At 40.9% G+C, this 16,217-nt stretch overlaps 1 protein-coding gene across 19 annotated transcripts in view; it reads left to right on the plus strand.

Annotated features, from left to right (window-relative positions):
• DLG2 (discs large MAGUK scaffold protein 2) overlaps positions 1-16,217 on the plus strand; it is a 2,196,962-nt gene that overhangs the window by 1,958,111 nt on the left and 222,634 nt on the right. The window contains exon 1 of one of the 19 annotated variants that reach the window (XM_066249153.1): positions 7,255-7,434. The exons of the other annotated variants lie outside the window; for them this stretch is intronic. The gene's annotated coding sequence lies outside the window, so the exon portion shown is untranslated. Of the gene's footprint in view, positions 1-7,254; positions 7,435-16,217 lie in introns of those variants that run through there. 19 annotated transcript variants of the gene reach the window in all.

Below are 16,217 nucleotides of genomic sequence, written 5' to 3' on the forward strand. Positions count from 1 at the left end.
TTAAAGCTTAAGAAGTCTAAGTGTTAGTTCTTCTTTGAATATTTGGTAGAATTCACCTGTGAAGCCATCAATCTAGGACTTTTGTTTGTTGGGAGTTTTTTATTTCATTTATTTGGGTCCTCTCTTTTTTTTTTCTTGATGAGTCTAGTTAAAAGTTTGTCAATCTTGCCCTGACCAGTTGGCTCAGTGTTAGAGCATTGGCCCAGCATGTGGATGTCCTGGGTTTGATTCCTGGCCAGGAGAAGCACCCATCTGCTTCTCCACCCTTCTCCCTCTCTTTTCTCTTTATCTCTCTCTTCCTCTCCCACAGCCAAGGCTCCATTGGGGCAAATTTGGCCTGGGTGCTGAGGATGGCTCCATGGCCTCTACCTCAGGCACTAGAATGTCTCCAGTTGTAAAGGAGCAACACCCCAGATGGGCAGGGCATTGCCCACTAGTGGGCATGTGGGGTGGATCCGGGATCAGGCACCTGTGGGAGTCTGTCTCTCTGCCTCCCTGCTTCTCACTTCAGAAAAATACAAAAAAAAAAAAAAAAAAGCTTATCAATCTTGTTTATCTTTTCAGAGGACTAGCTCTTGGTTTCATTGATCTTTTTTATTTATTTTAGACTCTGTTTTTATTTCTGCTCTGAATATTAATATATTTTCTTCTATTCACTTTGGGCTTTGTTTATTGTTCTCTTTCAAGTTACTTTAAATGTAAAGTTAGATGGTTTATTTAAAATTTTTCTTCCTTCTTGATATATGCCTGTACCGCTATGAATTTCCCTCTTCAGACTGTTTTTGCTGTGTCCCATAGGCTTTGTGATGTTATGTTCTCATTTTTGTTTCAAGGTTAATAACTTTCAATAAATTGTCTTCCCACCGTGGCTTCTTTTCCTCTTAGTCCTTTATATTCCTTTCTCCCTATTTCTTGTGTGTGTGCCTGCATTTTAGTCATTTTCAAATTTTCTTTCCTTTATTTCTCATATTTTTTCCCTTAATTTTCACAGAATATTAAACTGATTTTTTTAGGTTTTATACTGTTACATTAGTGTTTCCCATTCTTAATTTAAACTTCAACCATGTGTGTTTTGTTAAGAAATTGCTTAGGAGTCGAGATGTTCTGTACATGTGTTCCTTAGTAGAAAAACACATCATACTCGCATCTCACTGACCTAATGGTGTGTATAGTTCAAGTCCGTTCTTGACAACTTTACTTCAGGCTCACTTGCTACTTTAGAGGTGAATCATCCACTTAATGCCTGACTTAAAATACATCTGTGTTCCTAACTAATGCTCTTTATCCTTGCACATTCTCAAGTGCTCTGGCAAATACTGTGCACCCCTGTGGAAAAGCAGTGATGTCAAGTCTTCTGGGATATAGCCAGCAGTTGAGGAAGCAGGTGCAGAATTACAGAAGGTGTAGTTGCCACAGTGTAGTCATGTAGAGAGAGCTTTCCAGAGTGTTTCTTGCAATTTATTCCTCTCCGATTTTTAAAGCATATCTACCATTGAATATTGAAATCTACAAGAAAAACTTAATAAAACTGGAATGATTTCTCTTTTCAAAATACATTCCTTATGCTCTGAAATACCAAGTAGCCAAACCCTTTGGCCTAGCTTTCATGATCTGGTTTCTGTCATCATTTTATATTTTTTCTGTGCTGCTTTTATGGGCACATGAACGCTACACTTCAATATTTTCTTCAGCTGTCTGCTCAAAAACACTTTCACATACTAATCCCCAAGTGCTTCTGTGCTTGTTGTTTCTCTACTCTGGAAATCCCTCTCTTATGCTATCCTCACCCAGTATTCAAGTCTCAGTTCAAATCTTACTTGTTCTGACCAGTCCAAGTTAAAGTCCCCTCTTGAATCCCTCTAGTTGAGGTAGTGTGGTCTACAGCAGTGGTCCCCAACCTTTTTTGGGCCACAGACCAGTTTAATGTCAGAAAATATTTTCACGGACTGGCCTTTAGGGTGGGACGGATAAATGTATCACATGACCGAGACAAGCGTCAAGAGTGAGTCTTAGATGGATGTAACAGAGGAAATCTGGTCATTAAAAAAAAAATAAAACATTGTTCAGACTTAAATAAAACAGAAATAATGTAAGTTATTTATTCTTTCTCTGTGGACCGGTACCAAATGGCCCACAGACCGGTACCGGTCCGCAGCCTGGGGTTTGGGGACCACTGGTCTACAAGAAACATTTCAGCATCCAGAGCTGGAATTCCTAGATTGAAATGCTGCACTAGAGATGTGAAATTATTACCTTCTTAGGACAATTTCCTTATCAGTAAGAAGATAGGTAAGCTCTTAAAGGTTGTTAAAACAAAATAGAACAACCATTGTGTAACTAGTGTGATTATCTTGCCTAGTATATTTAATTATCATTTCCTTTTTATATGGTACTTTAGTTTGTAATTAAACATATTTAATAAGCCCTAAATTTTTTAAGTAAGAGTGAATACATTCTGTGTCAGGGCTTTTCCAGTGTTACTGTGCATAAGAATCACCTGGGGATTCCCTCAATGAGGATTCTGATTCCGCAGCTCTGGGATGGGTCTTGAGCTGCTCTATTCCTAATGAGCTCCCAGGTGAGCTTCTGCCACTGCTGCCTGCCCATGGGCCACTCTTGAATTAGCAAGGCTCCCTGTATACCCAAATATAAAGGCAGGTGATGAAAATGCCCATGCCTTTGGTTTGCCCTCTCTGGCTGGAGTCTAGACATGGTGCATCCACACAATGACCTTCTCAGTGTCCACTTGTGTTTTTCTGCCTGTAATTTCCTTCACAGCTGCGAAAGCTGTCTGGTGTGGTACTTAACTTGGTCACACATAGAGATTAGTCAACCGGGAGTGTCAAAAGCAATTACTTTGGAATAAATAGAAAACTCAACAGGAAGCTTGCAGGGCTCCCATAGGGTGAACTTGATCTACACTGAGGTGCCTACTACATGATGATGGTGAAATGACTCACTAGACGTCAAAGCACAGAGGGACGTCATCTTGTTACCTGGGAAGACCTTCTTTTGCACCAAGTGATGCCAAAGAGACACCTAACACTGAAAGGCTGGTTATCTGACTCCTTTCTGCAGTGTGAAGCCTCTACTGATCACAGTGGCCATAGCACCTACAGACCCTGTCCCCCATGGTTTTCCCTTTAAACAGTTTATCATAGACTTCATTTGACCAGTGACGAGTCATCTTTATCTAGTTCTTGTGTACACAAGGCAAGAAAGCATGTACATCTGATTTTGAATTGCACTGAACTTTTGATTGCAAAGTTCAATAAGGGGAGTTCATGTGGGAGGCAACTGTTTAAGTCATGGTGTTATAGTCAGGTCCACTCGGGCTCAGGTCGTGTGCAACCTTTGGCATGTTATCTAACCTAAACCTAGGGTTTTGCATTTGTCAAAAGAGGCTGTTAGAATAAATGAGATGGTCCATGTGAAATGTTTAACACGGTCTGTGGCATACAGTTAGTTCTCCACACATATTAGTTATGTGTATTATGTTATCAATGATAGTTATTAACATATTTATGTTAGCAGGATGCTTTGTTAGTACAATACTACATTTTAGGTTTTTTAATCATAATAAAAACACATAACATTTTAACCATTTTTAAGCATACATTTAAGTAATGATAAATATATTCATATTGTGCAGCAGATTTCTAGAACATTTTCAGATCCCCTCTTCCCAGCCCTTTAAATTTTAGTTTTATTTCTCAAATATGAACCCACTCTGTATCCCCACAGCTCCCTGTCACTACTGAATAAATGCATAGGATTTGAAGTTTGAAAATTAGGTATAAGACTAAGTCCTGAGTTATGCTGATTACATGAACATACTTGTACCAATTGCAAGCTTTGATTACATCATTCACATCTGCAAATAGGTACATGAATATGAATTGTACATTATTGGCAATTAGTCTCTGATTACCCCCTTCTTTTTCCTGTACCCCTCCTCTGTTCCAAAAAGACATCCATTTCAGCACTTAACATGTACTGAAGTTATCTGCTGTATGTGTCTTCCCTGCAGTAGATGTAAAGTACTTTGTGGGCTAGGGTTAGGAGTTAATTTACAATGAATTTTAAACAGAACATGTGTTAAACAGAACAGTTCAGGACAGTGCATTCACCTCATTATTATTCTCTCATTTACTCCCTGGTACCCTTTTTTCATCAAGTTACATTTTCCCTTTGTTTAACACCCTTCTCTAAAACCTTTGGGGAAATACCTACCCACAACAGTGATTGGCAGGGAGGAACAACCAATCCAGTCGAGTATGGACAGCAATAAGGTAAAGTTTGAAAGGGGTTGGAAGAAGAAAGCCTAGATGGATTTTTTAGACTGTATCTCTCCATTCAATGACTACCTAGTTTTGCTTAGAACCTTCTTTGTCCTGTTTCTTCTGCCAAATATCTAGCAAGGTTAAGAGCCATCTTGTTACCTTCCAAACAATTTGAGCCAAATTACTTTCAGGTACAGCAAGCTCTGCTCTTGGGGATCTGTATTGACAGTGAATGTAGAGAGTCAGGGTTCACCTTCCGAAGCAGAAGCCAAGACAGTTATGTAACCTCAAGTTCTCTGTGGGGGAAAAAAGAATCCTGCAGATGCTCTGACTTCTAAATTAAACTCCTGACTTCCAGCTCAGCCACTAAGCATCATGGGCAATCTAAAGACTGTTACCAACACCAGTGTGGTGGTAATTATAATGATAGCAAATGAAACACTGTATTTGTCTTCTAGCAGTGTGATTAAAAGTCTGCCAGATTAGCTGGCCAAAAAGCATGCTAAGGTTGAGCTGAACTTTACAATGTGGTCTGTTGCTTAATGAGCAATCTTGTGTGTGTGTGTGTGTATGTGTATATACATACACATACACACACACACACATACATATACATACTTCTAATTTGAGAACTTTATTCTCCTCTCAGGAAGATTCCTGATGAAGGTTGCATGACCTAGATTGAAAGGGGGGCCTAAGAGAATGAATGTTATTGGCAGCTACCTCAGTACTCATATTCATCTCTTCCCACAATACCTTGGGAATTGGCCTTCAGCCATCCAATTTCTCCCTCAGCAACTGGGGTCCACATTCCTATTCCATAAGGGCTCAGAAATAGATCCCTAATTCTTTGGAATGTAAACTCAATTTATAATTAAATATTATTAATTAACCAAGTGTTTCAAGAAAATATATAGTTATGTAATAAAAACAAGATAGGAAATATTGCAAAGTAAGCAATTTTTTACCACAATATGCAAGTGATATTAATTTTGGGGGGATATTTATGTCCAGATATTTAAAAAGAACATTTGTGATCATTGAGAATAAGTTCCACTCTTGAGAGTAAGGCCCAAATTTCTGGCCTTGTTTTATGACATCACACTTTCAATAAATTATATAGCTTTTTTCTTCTTTGTTTATAGTCATATTTGGGGACTCGGGTGTTAGTTAGCAACCTATAATGCATTTACTTATTTTCAGAGTGGGGGCTGAGAAACCTGGCCCAGAGCAAATGTGGCTCACTGCTTCATTCACCATTCACAAACATTGATTATCAGCTATGCCCCAGATACTGTTATCTACTAGAAACTTTGTGTTCTAGAGCTCTTCCCATATGCACCATAGCAGACATTCCAGAAGTCATTGGGTCTAGTTGAGGAACTCCAAATATAGGGTAAACATGAACAGCATAAATTCTCCAAAAACTGTAATAATAGCTCATACTTATTGCATGTCTGCCATTTGTCAGGCTCTAATGATGAACACTTTTATGTACAGCTCCTATAATCTTCATAGTAGCCCTATGCTGGAAAACCTGTTAGTAGCATACATGTTTACAGATGAGGAATTCTTAGCCTAGAAAAATTATTACATACTTTGCTCAAGATTGTATAGCTAAGAAGGTTATCAATATGTCAAAGGTGAGGCTCTAATCCCAGCCCATCTGACAGAAAGTCCACATTCTTAACCACAATATGTCCTGCCTTTCAGAAAATTCTATTCTGTTAGGGTCAACAAACGTGCTGGGTGCTGAGATGTAAAGATGAATGAAACACAGTTTCTGCTCTCAAGAACAAGTCTACTTGGGGAAGCAGACACTCAGGTGGGCTCGAAAAGCATTGTGCCTTGTTCAGTTTCATACAGTGCCAGGTATTGGTGATAAAACATGAGTAAGGCACGATCTCTGCCCTTGAGGAACTCACACAATGGTCAGAGACAGATAAAGAAACAGGAACTCCAAAGGGCAACGAATTTTCTACTTCTGGTTTCTCATTCTGGGAACCTTCAGATGCTCATGGCACTGAGAAAGACAGTCTTGTACTTGGGCCTTTGCAGCCAGTCCTTCAGCCTTATCTTCAGTCCACTGTTTATTGATGACCTCAGACAGACCACTTAGCTTCTTAAGACATGTTTTCTTGTATTTAAAACAAATAGGTGAGCCCTGGCCGGTTGGCTTAGCGGTAGAGCGTAGGCCTGGCGTGCGGGGGACCTGGGTTCGATTTCCAGCCAGGGCACATAGGAGAAGCGCCCATTTGCTTCTCCACCCCCACCCCCCTCCTTCCTCTCTCTCTCTTCCCCTCCCGCAGCCAAGGCTCCATTGGAGCAAAGATGGCCCAGGCCTGGGGATGGCTCCTTGGCCTCTGCCCCAGGCGCTAGAGTGGCTCTGGTCGCAGCAGAGCGACGCCCTGGAGGGGCAGAGCATCACCCCCTGGTGGGCAGAGCTTCGCCCCTGGTGGGCGTGCCGGGTGGATCCCGGTCGGGTGCATTCGGGAGTCTGTCTGACTGTCTCTCCCCGTTTCCAGCTTCAGAAAATTAAAAAAACAAAAAACACAAATAGGTGAATGTATAATCTACTTCATGGAGTTTACTTGGAGGATTAAGTGATAAAATGTATGCAACGTTTCTGTGCATGCTTAACAAATGTTATTGCTATTCTCGTGCCCACTATGGCTTAGAGGAACCTACAGGTGGTGCTATCTCTTTACTCAGCCTCCAGTCTTTTCTGCTGAACTAACAAGGTGTTGCTGCAGCAAGCAATCATCTTCATACAGGTGTAACCAGACACCGCCTCACCTCAGCCGCTACACTTGTCTTTGCTTTCTGCCCAGGAGTCCGCTCACCATTCTAGCATGCAAAACACTGGCAGTGCAAGGGAGTGGACTCCCCATGTGGCAACTCTTGACAGTTGAAGGTCTGGAGGCATGAGGGAGCTGGTGGATAGAGGCTCCCTCCTCATCCTTTGGAAAGAGAGTTCTAAACTGCATTATGAATGCTTCTCAGAAGCTTCTGGAGGGATCGAGTCTCAGTTCTCCACACCAGTGAATAGCCTGACAACACATCCTTGCATTGCGTGTTCCTCCTTCCATGCTCTGTCCCTGATTCTTCACTTCTCTTCCCTGGGATCACTGCTCAAAATGAAGTATCACATGTAAGTCTTTGAACGAGGCTCAGATTTCCAGGGGATTGTGGAAATGGGCATGGGGAGGAAATGAGAACGGGGAAGTGGGAATGAAAGGTTTCCAGACTAAGAAAAGGGTCGTTTAGGTCATTGCCACTTCACATGTTCAGATCTCCTCTGTTACATCTTTGCCAAGTGGTCGTCAGCCACTGCTTTAATATGTTCTGCGAAAGGAACACACTATCTTCGATCTGATCTGCAAACACCTCTATATCCCTGGCACCTAGAATAATACCTGACATGGAGTAAGAGCTCAATTAAAATTGTTGAATAAAATTTTAAGGGAAGAAAATTTGCATTTATAGAATGACTGCAAATCTACCTTTCTTTGCCTTTTTTAAGCATTAGATCTAGTTTTCAATATTAAGTAGTTTTCATATGTTTCTTATGAGTCTGCGTGGTTTTTTTCATAAAAAAAATTGATTCCAGGGAATCTGTAAGTCCTTTAATGATATTCTTTAAAAAAACAATAAGGGAAGTAAATAGGAAATGTGACTGGCTCTACCTTGTTTAATTGATGTAGAAAATTTTTTTGAATTTAAATAGTATTTTTAGAATGTTAGCAATATGGAAAGTTAAAGTAGATTTGGAATCAGAGGGGCAGAAGTTTAGTCTGAAGAATTTAATATTTGAGTGACTTTAATATTTAAGTGACTTTTTTTTGCTTAGATAATGTTTTGTAGTCATTTCCTCATGCCACTTACTCTTTTTGGTAAAAAAAAAAAATTAAAGAAAGCTGGAAGTCTGTGATGTGCATGGTTTAACTAATTTGCCATTATCAAACCTCTAGGTTGTTTCTGATTTTTTTTCACTACTGTAAATAATATCATATATATTCAGTTAGTTTGTTAGGGTCAGTTATGTTGGATGATGTGGTAGCCTTTGTAGCTCTCCTCTAAAACCCAAAACTTTTCATGATAGTTGCCATGAAAAATATAGATTATTTAGCCTGACCTGTGGTAGCGCAGTGGATAAAGCATCGACCTGGAAATGCTGAGGTCGCTGGTTTGAAACCCTGGGCTTGCCTGGTCAAGGCACATATGGGAGTTGATGCTTCCAGCTCCTCCCTCCTGTCTCTGTCTCTCTCTGTCTCTCTCTGTCCCTCTCTGTCTCCTCTCTAAAATGAATAAATAAAATAAAATTAAATTAAAAAAATATATAGATTATTTAGAGTGTAAATGCTAAAATTTTGCTAAAATTTTCATGTGTACTATTCTACTAATGGTTAGCATTAAGTATTACACTTTTAGGTTAATAAAATACCATCTTATTTGTTGGTTATCCTCCCCCCCCATTTTTTGTGGGCTACGAAAGCAAGCTTTTATGAGTTAAAGATAGTGGGTTAAAAGACAAGAACATGTATATGAGAGTTCAGTCCTGTCTATAAAATGATTGCACAACACAGATGTACCATAGAGAATGATGTATGTTCCCCACTGGGGGCTGGATCGATGCATATTATAATTTATAGTGTATTTAAGAAGAATTGCAATTCCTTAGCAACAGAGTGCATTTGCTTTCTTTGCACCACATCCTCTCCTAAGTACCTCTGTATGGATGACAGAAAAACTTACTTGTATTTAGGAAGCCTCATTTGTTAGCTCTTCTTTCTGCTACAGCTCTAGACACCTGAGGTAACTTGAAATTTTCTAAAAGAAAGTGCTTTGGTTAACATTTATCAGTTCACGAAGCTCAGCCCAGCTAAGGGAAGCTATCAGTGTACCGGGAGAGAGAGAGAGAGAAAGAGAGAGAGAGAGAGAGAGAGAGAGAGAGAGAGAGAGATCAGTGTCTCCAACATTGGTTCAACACACAGGAATTAGAGCTTTCACTGTTCCAGCCCAGCCAGAGCATGACACAGTTTAGAAGTGCAAGCCGCCCTGGCTTTCTCCACTGCTACCCACACCTGGCATCCTTCTGCCCATTAGACTCAGATTTCTGTCTACTAATGCTGCTGTCCAAATCACCTACTTTACTTTTACAGGTAGTAACAATAGCCACCATTTGTGGAGCTATGTCAGGCTTGGTGTGGATACTTGGAATTAACTATTCCACCCTATGAGATAGATCGAATACTATCTCTTTGCAGATAAAGAAGTTGAAATTTACAAACACTTTTTAAAATTCCTAAGCTCACATCATTGTTAAATGGAAGATATTTGAAACTATGTCTTTTGAACCCATTTTACTACATCCCCTTTAACCAATACTGACACTCAATTCTTTTTTTATTTTAATTTTATTTAGAAAATTAAATTTAGCAGGGTGGCATTGATCAATAAGAGTACATAGGTTTCAGGTAAACATTTCTATAGCATTTGAACTGTTGATTATATTGTATGCCTATCACCCAAGGTCAAATAATTTTTCATCACCTTATATTTATCTTTCTTTATATCCTTCCTCCAGTCCCTCCCCCACATCCCCTTCCCCCGGTTAGCCATTTCACTTTTACCTATGTCCATGAGTCTCCGTTTTATATCCCACATATGTGTGAAATATTCTGTACTGAAGTGAACTACCTATTTAAGAGATTTATAAGCAAACAAAAGTGGGGGGTGGGGTACAGAATTTGCTTATAAAGTTATCCCAAGTCAATTTTGAGTTGACAAAGAAAGGTAAGTTTCTGGCAAGATCAGGCAAAATGCTCTCTCAGCAGGTATCTTGTAAGGCTGGCTGGGAGAGTACAAAATTATCTTTCTGCCATAATGATATGAAGCACTCTCAAGATATTGCCCTGGCAGACCTTCCTCTGCTGACTACTTCTCAACATCTAATTTAAAAAGTTATGTTGTCAAACACATCAAATTACAGAAACATTTCTGTGTCTCAGCCCTATGTATTGAGCCTCCTGGCCCTCTCTGGCCCTCCCTCTCAAGCTAGCTATTTATTCATTCCTCAGGACCTCTTTATTCTTCTTGCCCCTTCCTTGCCAGTGTCTGTGCCCTCCCTGGTGCTTTTGTCTCAAATGCCTTGTATGCACACGTTTTAAGCCCTACGTCAAGCATCAGTTCCTCCAGGAAGTCCCTTTCTCATCTTTGTAGCACTCCCTCTTCATGCCCCAATATGCCTGGTACTGACTTCTCATAATAACACCAAGGCCACATTGCCTTCTTTGTTCATCTCCATGCTGGCCTGAAAACTTTCCGTGTACGGGAACTGTGTCTTAATTGTAGATTTCCTTTGCCTAACCCAAAGCTTCACCTGAAATGATTTGGTGGAAGGATGAATGGATGAAAAGATAGATGATGAGATCAGGGTTAACATTTACAGAACATCTGCTACCGTATTTCCCCATGGATAAGATGCTTCCATGTATAAGACGCACCTTAATTTGGGGGCCTAAAATTTGGGGAAAAAATGTATTACATAATAAGTTATTGAACTTAAGTTTTATTCATCATAAAATTCATACAAGCGCAAAAAAAAAAGCAGGAAATGCAAGTAAAAAATCTACAACCACTGTATAAGACACAGCCAGTTTTTAGACCCCAAATTTTTGGAAAAAATGTACATCATATACATGGAGAAATATGTTATATACCAAGCACTGTGCTAAGCATCTTGAATACATTATCTCTTTATAACCCTTCAACATCCCTAGCATTTTATTTGTCCCTATTTTACTGATGGGAAAATTGGAGTTCAATAAGGTTGAATAACTTGCCTAAAATTATTCAACTAATGAGTGACAGAATTAGGATATGTGCTCAAATTCATCCTCTTTCTGAGCTGGCATTCTTAACCGTCACAGCTCACAATATGGCAGCTGCACAGGGATGCCTCCTCACCACCCCCCAGGCCCCGCCTTCTTGCTCTTTTTGTAGAACCTATTTAGAGGAAGTATCTAATGAAACCAAGACATCCTCTTATGTGCTATTTTCCCAACAAGTGCCTAAAATAGTACTTTTCTGTGTTCCAAATGCTGTATTTGGATCCTAAAGGAACTAAGAGTTATTTTGTCAGTTACTTAGCATAACCCTATGGAAAACAGACAATACTAGAACAATCATTTGGGTTACAATATCTGAATACTCATGATTCATTGTCATTTCCTACCTCTTGTTATTAGGCAGGGGTCCCCAAACTTTTTACTCCGGGGGCCAGTTCACTGTCCCTCAGACTGTTGGAGGGCCGGACTATAAAAAAAAACTATGAATAAATCCCTATGCACACTGCACATATCTTACTTTAAAGTAAAAAAACAAAACAGGAACAAATACAATATTTAAAAATAAAGAACAAGTAAATTTAATATCAACAAACTGACCAGTATTTCAATGGAAACTATGGGCCTGCTTTTGGCTAATGAGATGGTCAATGTGCTCCTCTTACTGACCACCAATGAAAGAGGTTCCCCCTCCGGAGGTGTGGTGGGGGCGGGATAAATAGCCTCAGGGGGGGCTGCATGCGGCCCACCGGCCGTAGTTTGGGGACCCCTGTTATTAGGTCTTCTTTTTCAGTACAGATGGAGCCAAAATAAAAAGTGTAGATTAGTAAATTTTGTGTCTGTATAAAGAGTTTTATTCAGAGCTAGATTTTTTTTTTAATTTTATTTTATTCCACTGTGGCATTTTCAATTAATCTACTAAGATGCATGCTTTAAGGTTATTGAAACTTTTATTTTAGCAACACAATGAAAGAAAGTGACATTTCGTTGGCATCTGTTCATCTTCTCTCAGGTTTTGTTCTGAGACACACTGGTTTTTAAATCATTTCTGACACTTGGCATCATGGACAGATCTACTCTGTTGGAGTTGCTGGTCTCTACCTTTGTATACCCTTTAGTGCATTGTGTTCAAGTGCCTGGGTGAGGTTTCCATCTTTATTTCTGGATGGGCTTTTTGCCCTGAATAACGGGGAACAGGGCTGGATAATGCAGGGGCAAACCAGGACATTATGGCCTTTCTGCTCCTTAAGCCTCAACAAGAGCCTCCTGCACCTTGTCTCCAGCTCCCTTTGGCCCTTAAGCAGAAAGTAGAGGCCATGGGAAGAGGGCTCCTTCCCATGCTTTCTTGAAAAGAGATGATAATCCCCGCTAATGTGTATGTAATGCTCACCTTGCTTCAGGCCCCATGCTAAGCTTTTTAAAGACATTATTCTGTTTAATCTTCAAAACAACCTTAGGAGGTATGAACTAATTGCTAGCCTTATTTTATTATTTAAAATAATTTAAATATTTTATTTTTATAAGGTGTTTATTGAAAAGTTTTTTCCTCTTCTGTCCCCGTTTACCTTACATATCAAGCCATTATTTTTCAGTTTTTTGTGTGTCTTTCTGGAGTTTCCTTTGCAAATCTCGCAAATTATATACATAACGTACATATTTTTTAACGCCTTTCTTCCTCACCAATGGGAGCATCCTGTACTGCACTATTCTTATTTTATTTTACTTGTTGCTATGTCATGGGGATCTTTCTATGCCAATACATAGAAAACATCTCCATTATTTTTTGCAATTTGCAGTCACCCATTGTAAATTGTGCTGTAATTTTATTATTCCAATTTTAAAGATGAGACCAGGGCAGAGAAGGTTAAGTAACTTTCTTGAACTCAAGAGAAAAAGAATTCCTCCATGCCACCTACCTCTGAGCCAGATTCTTCAGGTCACAGAATCTGAAGATCATCTGACAAGAAAGGCCATAGTGTCATCCCCCCCAGTTCAGGGCCCCCCTCTTTCCACTCCCTTTCATACCTGCTCCCCAGATTCGGTTCACAGTTCTGTGGGTGCTGCTTCAAGTGGAGCATTTTGATGTGCTTTGTTTTCTTCTCTTCATCCTTTTCAACCCATTTGATATGTCTGCCTTTATTGGAAGCCTTTAGATGTTTGCTCATCTTAGGAGTAGTTATTTGTGATAAGCCTTAGAAACTTGAGGTGTGACTGCAGGTCCCAATGTTACTGTTTGTGTATATTCAGAACTTTCCTCGTGTCCTCCTAGACTTCTTCCTGCAGACCACTGCGCACCTGTCTAAGTCCCAGCTCTTTTAAGCACGAAGAACTGCTGATATATATTATATAAAAATTTTTTTTTTCCTTTTCCAAGTGATAGGAGGGGAAATAGACTCCCACATGCTCCCTGACTGGGATTCATAAACCAATTGAGCCATGGCTGCAGGAGGGGGAGAGAGAGAAAAGGAGGGGGAGGGTGGAGAAGCTGATGGTTGCTTCTCCTGTGTGCCCTGACTGGGAATCAAACCCAGGACATCCACATGCTGGGCTGACACTTATCACTCAGCCAACCGGCCAGGGCCAAGAGCTACTGATATTTTTGATCATCATTTATCAGCTCTCTGCCTGTCAACTCCACTGACCCCAGCTGGCTGGCTCTGAACTCTTGCCTGCATACTGTGACTTTGCAGCCATGCTTCCAAAAGGCAACATAGGCTGGGTAAGGGGGAGATAATGTGGTAAAGGCTGCCAGAACTTGGCAAAAACTCAGTAAAGATGACACTGGTGAGCTCGTGTAATCTTTTAAAATTATGCAAACCATAAGGACAATTATCTCTACAGTTGTGGAAACTGGGGCTCAGAAAGGCTTTTCTTTTATCAAACCTCATCTAGTCTTTAAGAGACAGAGGTGAGATTCAAATCAGTGTTTTTTGTATTATATCATTAAGTCACATTCAGAGAAGACCCATGTCACCTAGTGACACAGTAAAGTACATAGTTAATAAGACACTGTACATACAGCCCAGGTTCATCACTCACAAAATGCTCTTGCTATGAGAGAGGGTTTGTGATTGGCACAAGGCTCTGCTCTGTGTTCTTCGGTACATACATATGAAACACCCACTCCCTATTTTCCCTCAGTTGAGTGCTTTATACTACCTTTTTACTTTTTCATAGCAAGACCCCAAAAAGTATGAATCAAGGAATGAGTGCCTTTTCGGACTGGACTGACTTGCCCATGAATGAATGATGACCAAACACAAGAATGAAGCCTCTTCTCAGCCACACCATGTTACCCTTACACCTGAGAAGTCGGGAAACAGGGTCGGGAAAAGGAAGGACTCATCTAAGGTCGCCTACGTACTATACCAAAGCTGAAACCAGATTTCATTGCCTCCATCCCAGATATCTTCCTGCATGACGCCTGCCCTCTTCCCTGTATCCCCCCCTCCCCCACCCCCCACCTCCTGACATCGGGCTGCCCCTCCCACCTGGATGCCACACTTCCCTCCTGCCTGCTCCTCACTGTGGTTCCTCTGCCAGCCTCCACACCTCCAGCTCGGCCTCCACATGGTTGCCACGGTGATCTTCTGAAGTGCAAATCCGATCATGTTTTTTAAAGCCCTGTAGATGTTTCCACCACTTGGGGGATAGATTCTACACTCCTTCACATGACCCACAGGGCAGAGAAAGATCTGGCCCCTGATGCCCAGGCCTACTTCTCCTTTCTCTCCCTGTTTCCCAGCCCAGTTCAAGTGTCTGCACTGACCCCAACCTTCACTTGTTTTGTGCCCTTTAGCACAGCTGCCACATGCTTCCTGCTCTCTCTGTCCAGAACTTCAGCTTAACCTGTCTCCTCTGCAGACAACAGCTTCTCGGGTCCTCTAGGTAGACATACAGGGGTCTCCCTTAGTGAACTTCAGTCTCTGTCCTCTGCCGGCACCCCACATACTCCCTCCCTCACTAGAACACATCACTAAACACTCACGTGCTTTCTTCTTCCTCAGGACCTGTATTGCTTCTTTCTCTGAGTGTTTTAATTCATCTCTCTCCTAGGAGGCCATGCACTCCTTAAGGACAGGGGCCGGCTCTTATTCATATTTGTGTCCCCAGAACCTGGCAGTAGGTCAGGCATATAACAGACACTCCATTACACAGCTGCTGACTTTCCAGAATAAATATAACTTCCATAACCCTTCACAGTAGATTAACTCCATTTAGGGTTTTCTTTAAATTAAGCCTCACATGGGATGATCGTTGAATTATGTAAGACGTAAAGGAAGAAGAATATATTTAAAGACAAGTGGCACTTAAAAATATCTTGCTTTTATATGTGGCAAGCAAATATTTCACAGTCACCATGGGATGATGTCTCATGTATTGGTAATGCAGTGGCCAGAGGGCCGCCAACCACGGCTGTGGAACCCTGTGGAACCGCCTGCCCGCCGCTTCTCCCTCTGGCCCCTGAGTTACTGAAAGAAGTCATTGCAGTTACCTGTTCAGTGAAGAGCCCTGGGTCGCCTTCCGATTTTTCATCAGGGAGTAGCTTTTCAACTATTTTTCCAGCTCAATTGTTAAACTCATTTCTGCCTGATCTACCCATTGCTGAATTGTTCATTTGTTTATTTTTGATGTAAGTCCCTGGGCTTCAGAACAAGCCTCACAATGCTACTGCTCCATCTGCTTCAAATAGAGCAAACTTAAGAAGACATGAGAGAAACAGTGGATCGTGAGGTGGAAGGGGAAAAAGCGGCCTGGCAAAGAGGAAGCAGAGAGAAACTCAGATGCTTGTTGCTTGCTTTATGAGTTTGTGCTGGGAGAGGAAAGCTGTTATCAGCCAGAAGACGTGCTTTCTATCTGGTAGTTCTCATTTCTACCTGCAGTGATCTGATATGGGAAATCTCTGAGATCTGAGTCTGTGACTTTATGAATCATGCTGAGGCAGGTTGTCTCTGGAGCCCAGCATAATGGCCTTTGTTCTTCCCTTTTCCTATCTGCTTCATTATTCTGTTGGGCACTTCATATGCCTGAATGCAAGTAGCCTTGTAGGATGTTCTGCCTACTCAATGAGCAAGAATAGACATCT

This window comes from Saccopteryx bilineata, chromosome 1, assembly GCF_036850765.1.
Source record: "Saccopteryx bilineata isolate mSacBil1 chromosome 1, mSacBil1_pri_phased_curated, whole genome shotgun sequence".
Lineage (NCBI taxonomy): Eukaryota > Metazoa > Chordata > Mammalia > Chiroptera > Emballonuridae > Saccopteryx > Saccopteryx bilineata.